Source organism: Coenobita brevimanus, chromosome 117, assembly GCF_032717465.1.
Source record: "Coenobita brevimanus isolate Jiangsu-jjx chromosome 117, ASM3271746v2, whole genome shotgun sequence".
NCBI lineage: Eukaryota > Metazoa > Arthropoda > Malacostraca > Decapoda > Coenobitidae > Coenobita > Coenobita brevimanus.
This window is the reverse complement of record NC_137070.1, coordinates 8,040,807-8,048,153: the sequence shown is the minus strand read 5'-3', so window position 1 is coordinate 8,048,153 and position 7,347 is coordinate 8,040,807.

Here is a 7,347-nt window from a genome sequence, read left to right as displayed (position 1 = left end):
GAACAGCCCTGCAGGACGAGGCCTGCCCTGTAAAGCTAGTAGAGCTGATGCCTGGTCAACAGTCTACGAAGGGAGTGGTCATGGGCTATCCCTTGAGAATGCCCATAGAGATTCTCCTTCACCACCCTCAAGTCGAGGAGGCAACCCGATGCCAAAACATGCGGACCCGAGAGGAGACTCGACAGGTCATTGTCACCCTGCGGGGTCCTCTGATCCCTGCCATAGACCTGGGGAACTGGGGAACATATCACCTTCGCCCCTTCACCCCAGAGCCTCTCCGTTGCTACCGCTGCCAACGCTACGGGCACCACCGTGCCAATTGCAACCGCCCCGTCATCTGCGGCATGTGCAGTGGCGGCCACGACACGGCCGAGTGCCTCCAGCGGTACAAGGCGAAGGAACCAGTTGCGGCCAAGTGCCCCAACTGCTCCGGGCGACACCACGCCTGGCACCCCAGCTGCCCCGCGAGGGTTCACCGAGTGAACCAGGGTCGAGAGAGGCAGGTAGCGTTTGTGCAGGGAGAACCAGGCCGCCAGCGCTACTCCAGCTCCCCCGGCACTTTCATCTGGGGCCAACAGCGCCGCCCTCTCATCCAGCGCCCACCACCTCTCAGCGACAAGGAGTTCCCTCCATTGCCCTCAGCCCTGACTGTGGTCCAGACCACAGCCGAGGTCCACCGCCAGCAGCCGCCTGTCTCACCAGCACTTCCACCTGTAGAGACCAGCCAGCCACTGCCTGTTCCACCACCAGTGCCTGGCTCCACACCCAGTCCACCAACCGCTCCCGCTCCTCCAGTGATCTCATTCACAACGGAGGAGCTCAGGACCTTTGCCACGGAGCTGGCGCTGACCCTCGCCAAAACAGTTGCCTTAACCCTCGACATCCCTCTCCCAACAGAGCCCCTTGCCGAGGCTGCCAATCGCCTAGTAGACCAGGCGATCGACAGGAAGATGGCGAGCCTAGGTGCTCCTCTGTCCCCTCGCCGCCCAGCTCGTTCGGCAGGGCGATCCCGTCCCACACTGCACAGGACAGCTCGCCCGTCCAAGAGGGTAAAGCCACGACCTCCCAATGCTCAGTCTTCCACCGCACAGCTGCCTCGTCAGCGTCATCGTTTAGGGCAAACCCTACCACCATCAGGGTCCAAAGTGATGGACAGGGCCTCACCACTGCTGCAGGAGAACGACCGTCCGCAACTGTCGCCGGACGGCCAGTAGACCGCTCTCTCAGGCTCCTCCAGTGGAATTGCTTGGGAGCACGGAGCAAGCTCCCCTTTGCAGGAGGCGGCCGCACGGTATCGCCCTCATGTCATTCTCCTGCAGGAGACCCTGCTCCCAGGCAATTCCACTTTCCATCTCTCGGGATACACCACCCATCTCCTCCCGTATATTCGTGGCGTTACACGGGGATGTGCCGTTCTGGTCCAGGACCACATCGCGTGCACGGATTGTGAGTCCCCTCCTTTCTGTGGACCTGATGTGGAGGTTCAGGGCGTGGTTCTCCATCTGGCGACGTCGCCCCTGACGGTATACAATGTATACCGAAGCCAGAGGAGCACCCTGGAGTGTGGGGACCTTTTCTCCCAAGCTGCCAGGGGGGCCGTGTACATTGGGGGCGACTTCAATGCCCACCACGCCCTTCTGTCATCGCCTCTTCAGTCCAATGAGGCAGGACGGCACATTTCTTTACTTCTGGAGGAGATGGGTGGTGTCTCCCTCCTAAACGACACGACAGAGCCCACCCATATTGGAGGAGGTCGCCTCGACCTCCTTTATCTCAACCCCTCTGTCAGGCCTGGCGTCATGGTCACTCCACCCACACCTTGCGAGTGACCACTTCGCTCTCAGGGTTGACCTGCCTCTCGCTCCCCTCCCGCCACCCCCACCTCCACCACCACGGTGGACCTACGCAGGGCGAACTGGGCTGCCTTCGCTCGTGCTCTCACAACGGCCTTCGAGACATCCCCTCATGCCTCGGATCTCGATAGTCAGGCGGATCAGGTAGCACGCATTTTTGCACAAGCTGCCTCTCTTGCCATCCCCGTGCAGCGACGCTCGGCGAGGTGCTACCGAGACGGCTGGATCTACTGCGACAGGGTCAAGGAATTGAACAGGAGACTCAATGCGGCTCGCAGGGCAGTACCGGCGGTGCCGTACATCTCCGCACCGTCGGTACTTGGTCGCAGTGACACGCCATGTGGCTTCAGAGAAACGCCGCCTTAAGGAGGAGACGTGGATCGGATGGTGTCGGACGTTGGATTCTCACTCCACTCTCCGTGAGATGTGGAGAAGAATCAAGTCCATCTCCGATCCACGTCCCCCCCGTCCTCCATCTCATCCTGACCCTGCCGCTGAGGCCAGCCGTCTTGCTAAGCACTTCGCCGACCGCTCTGCCTCGTCTAATCTCCCGCAGTCTGTCAGAGCCCTACAGGAACAGCTGTCCGCCTCTCGCACTGCAGCAATTCAGGCAGCATGTGATAGGCCTGACCCTGCTGACTGTCTGATAACCAGTGGGGAGCTTCATAAAGCGCTGCAGCGCAGAGAGGACACTGCGCCGGGGCTTGACGGCCTCACATACTCTGTCTTAGCAAATACCGGAGATTATGGTAGAGCACGTCTACTTGACCTGCTCAATCTATCGTGGTCTGAGGGGCGTCTTCCGAGGTCGTGGAAGGCGGCTGTTATCCACCCGATTCCGAAACCTCGTGATCCCGCCGCCATGCGCCCCATCTCCCTCCTCAGCTGTGTTGCCAAGACGGCTGAGAGGGTTGTGCGGGCCCGCCTTGCTTGGCGGCTGGGACCACTGCACCCAAGGATTTATGCTTTTCACCCTGGCAGGAGTACCACCCACTGCCTCGCATCATTCCTTGGGGAGCTGAGGGGAGGAAAGGGAATGGCCGTCTTCCTCGACCTTGAGAGGGCGTTTGAACTAGCGAACCCAACTGTTATCTTGGCTGCTCTTGCAGCCAGGGGTGTGGGAGGCAGGTTACTATCCTGGATCAAGGACTTTTTCACTGCTCGATCAGCGGGGTTAGATTTCAGGGCATCTCTCCCCTTTTTCTCATCATGACAATGGCACCCCTCAGGGAAGTGTCTTAAGCCCGCTCTTGTTTAACATCTTGATGGAGGGGCTTTTAACCATTGACTATGGGCCTGGCATAACACTACTGTGCTATGCAGACGACCTAGCCCTCATTTTTACACGCAGGGACTGTTTTTCGCAGGCTTATTCTGCCCTCTCCTGCCTGCATGAAAAATGCAATGAGCTAGGGCTCAAAATAAATCTGACGAAGACTAAATGTCTGCCCTTTGGCCTCCGTCCTCCTGACTTCCCGGTGCTGCTCGGAGGCCACCAGCTCACCGTGGTCACTTCGCACCAGTATCTGGGGGTCTGGTTTGACGGGGGCCTCACCTTTGGCAGCCACGTCCGATATCTGAGGGAGCGTGCCTTAACTCCTGCATGGCTGCCCTCCGATACCTTTCACGACGGAGTCTGGGGGCATCATATGCAGTCCTCCGCACTTTTTACATCCACGCGATCCGCTCTCTTGTGGACTACGGAGCAATCTGCTTTGTCTGGCCTCACACCGCCAATCTCCAGATCACTGGAAGTCATCCAGAATGATGCTCTACGAATCATGCTGGGTGCTCCACGTTGGACCCGGATCACTAACTTACGGATGGAGAGTGGTTTGCCGTCGCTGGCGCACCGAATAGCACTACGAGTGACGCTTATCACTCACCAGTTAGTGCAGCGCCGACCAGAACTGCCAGTCTCTGCCCTGCTCCTACGACTACTACGACGACCACCTGAGCCGCTCCCCCAACGCGACTGGGCCCGAACCACGGCGGCTCTTATCCACAACCTGGAAGTCGCGCCTTGTCTCTGCCAAGGCCCTGATTCCCCTTTCCTGGGTTTCAACACCCACCGCCATGGAGGCCACCTCCATTCCGCATTCTTACTCCAACGGAGGCAAAACCTCGCTCCTCTATCCCTGCCATCCTGCGACAGGTGGGTCTCAGTCAGGTGGCTGCTCTGCACTCCCGGGCTCGGCCACTTACTTTACAGATGGGTCGGTCCACCCTGATGGCTCTGTTGGGTCCGCTTTCGTCCTTGGAAGGACAGTTGAATCATGGCGCCTCTCCCCTGGTGTATCTGCATTTCAGGCAGAGCTTGCGGCAATTCTGGGTGCGTTGCGACATGCTCACCATCATCATTACCAATGCATCGTTGTTCATACAGACTCCCTTTCTTCTCTGCAGAGGTTGCGCTCATTCTCGCTGCAAGACAATATCTTTCTCATAACGGCCATCCATACATTTGCAACCCTCCTTGTCCAGCGAGGAGCCACTATCACTCTTCATTGGCTCCCAGGACATGTGGGGATCACTGGGAACGAAACAGCTGATGTCGCTGCACGCTCTGCCTGCTCTCTGCCAGAGATCACGTTCGCACTTCTCCCCGGCCCATCACATGTCCGTCGCACTTTGACTGCAAAAATAGGTAGGCTGTCTCGGGAGGAGCACCAGCTTTGCGTCGCTGAAGGTTCCACATCTGCGACTTGGTATGACATAGCCACATCATACTCTCCTTTGGTGCCTCCCCCAGGCCTGCCAAACTATCTTTTAGTGCGTCTTAGAAGATTACGAATGGGATTCCCATGCTATAAGCAGATTAAAAATGCGGCAACAGATCCGTGTGCTCATTGCTTAGAGAGGTCGGATACGCCTCTCATCCATTACATACTTCACTGCCCTGCCACAGCTCATCTCAGATCCCGTCCCGCAGCTGGCTTTGCCCAATCGGCCAACGATTATACTGACGCTGCTGGCATTGTGGCCAGAACACCTTTTAAAATTTTATTACAAACAGTTAGGGACTACCCCCCTCCTCGTTAAATACAGCTTGTGCGCTACATGTGCACCACTGACGGGCTCACTGTTTGCCCGTGTCTCAGCACTGCTGAGACGAATATCCTACAACAACAACAACGTTCCCATTCGCGGGTGGGATGGGGCCGGATCGGGAAGACGGGTTGCTATGTTACATAGTATGGGTGCTACTGCCGATATATGCCAGGTCCCTGACTCGCCCTTCTATGGGTTCGAGGAACCACCACCTTGGGAGCCTCCCCTTTTCCGGTGTGTTTATCCAGCAGGTGGAAAGCCTCGCAATACCATCCCAGCACTCCTCCGTCAGGATAGTCTCCGCCGGGTAGCTGCTCTAGGGTCTGCGGGGTCAGCAGTTTATTATACTGATGGCTCTGTGGCAGCTGATGGCACTGCTGGCGCGGCCTTTGTTTTTGGTGACATGGTGGAGTCTTGGCGAGTGTCCCAGGGGGCGTCTCCCTTCCAGGCAGAGCTCGCAGCTATTCTGGGAGCTTTACGGCATGCACACAACCGCCGGTATTGCCGTGTGGTTATTCATACAGACTCGCTCTCATCTATTGTACGCCTTCGCTCCTTCTCCCTCAAAGACAACATTTTTTTGTTATCCTCCATATACACTGTAGCTTCTCTCCTCGTCCGTGGGGGAGCCACGATCATCTTTCACTGGCTTCCAGGTCATGTTGGCATCTTGGGGAATGAGATGGCAGATGAGGCTGCGCGCTCTGCCTGTACTCTCCCTGCTGTCACGTTCCCACTCTGCAAAAGTCAGGCTCAAATCATTAGATCTTTCGCTGTGACTATTGGACATCAATCAGTGGAGGAACATAGGGTATGTGTGGCTGAAGGCTCACGCTCCACCACTTGGTATGCCAGTGCCACTTCTTATTCACCACTGCAGCCCCCTCTGGGCTTACCGAATCGTCTGTTAGTGAGGCTGCGGCGTTTACGTTTGGAATACTTCTGCTATAACCAGATAAAAGGAGTGGCCCCAGACACTTGTGAACACTGCTTAGAGAGGTCGGAGGAGCCTCTACTGCACTATCTATTGAATTGCCCTGTGACTTCTGCTCTCAGGTCTCTCCCTAGTGGGGCATACGTCCCATCAGAAGATGAGGTGAGGGATGCCGCTGGCATAGTTGCCCGTGCTCCTTTTTCACTATTACTTCGGGTAGTCAGTCGCTACCCTCCGCCACGATAATATAGATGCGCATGCATAGCGCAACTGTGACGGGCTCACATGTTTGCCCGTGTCCCAGTACGTCCTGGGATGAATATCACACAAACAAACAAGGCGGGATCACAGGTTCGGTGGTGTGGTTCAGCGTGAAGTCTGGGTACGGCTTCATCAAGCGCCAGGACACCGGTGCTGATGTTTTCGTGCACAGTCTCCGGATTGCTGCACCTAACCCCCGACACTTTCGGCGCTGTCTTGGCGAGGGTGAGGCTGTGGAGTTTCGGCTCCGTCAGTCACCCAAGGGTCCCGAGGCTAAAGATGTCACTGGGCTGGGAGGCGCTGCTGTGCAGGGCTCTGCCCATGCACGGCGGCGCCCCACGGCCCAGAGGCGCCAGTCTCGTGATCCTGGGTGTTCTGGGGAGACTAATCTCCTGGTCTCTATGTGCGTCGCTACGGCACAGGCTTTTTGTGGGGGTGACAGGGCTATGTTGCACGTTCTTCTCCCTCAAATCTTTGAGGAGAACGGGCTGCGAAGACTTGTCATCCCCCAGAGTTTTGTCAGAGACGCTCATTCAGCCCCTCGCCCAGATCGTCGTCCCCGGCTGCCTCCTGCGCAGCCCAAGTCCCGGCCACCTCCACCTCGGCCCCGCCGTACACCGCGCAAACGGCTGTGCCTGGACCAACCCCTCAACAGGGCGACTGGCTCGTCTGCCTCTCCCCCTACCGACCCGGCACCGATCACGGCCATGGAGCTGGACACCATCACCACCGTTGCTGAGATGCACGCCTTGCCGTCTGCAGCCAAGGGGGAAAGGGCTGCCGTCCTTGTTTCGCCCAACCAACGCGACGTCGAGGGCCCTTCCCCCCCCGTTTTTCCACCTGCTGCTGAGGGAGTGGATCTCACAACTTCCACCACCGATCCGCCGCCTTGAAGCCTCTCACCTGCCCTTCTGCCATCCTCTGCAGAGTCAGACGATGCTCGTGAGCTCCTCACCGCCAGGTTCGAACGCGGCTTAACTCTAGCTCTCAGCCGGGTCCTTCAAGACTCACCTTTAGGCGTTCCATGTCGCCTTAGGGACTCGGGACAGCTGGAGTTGTACGAGGATATCGATCACGACTCCGAGTATACCGACGTCTCCGACTCTGGTGAGCAGCCTTGAGATGCTTTTTTGCCCAGCCGTTCTTCACCACCGACCATCGCACCTTCCCCTGCCCCTGCTGCCTTCCCCTCGTCCTTCAGTCTGCTGTTCCCGCTCCCCTCGTCCTTCAGCCTGCTGTTCCCACTTT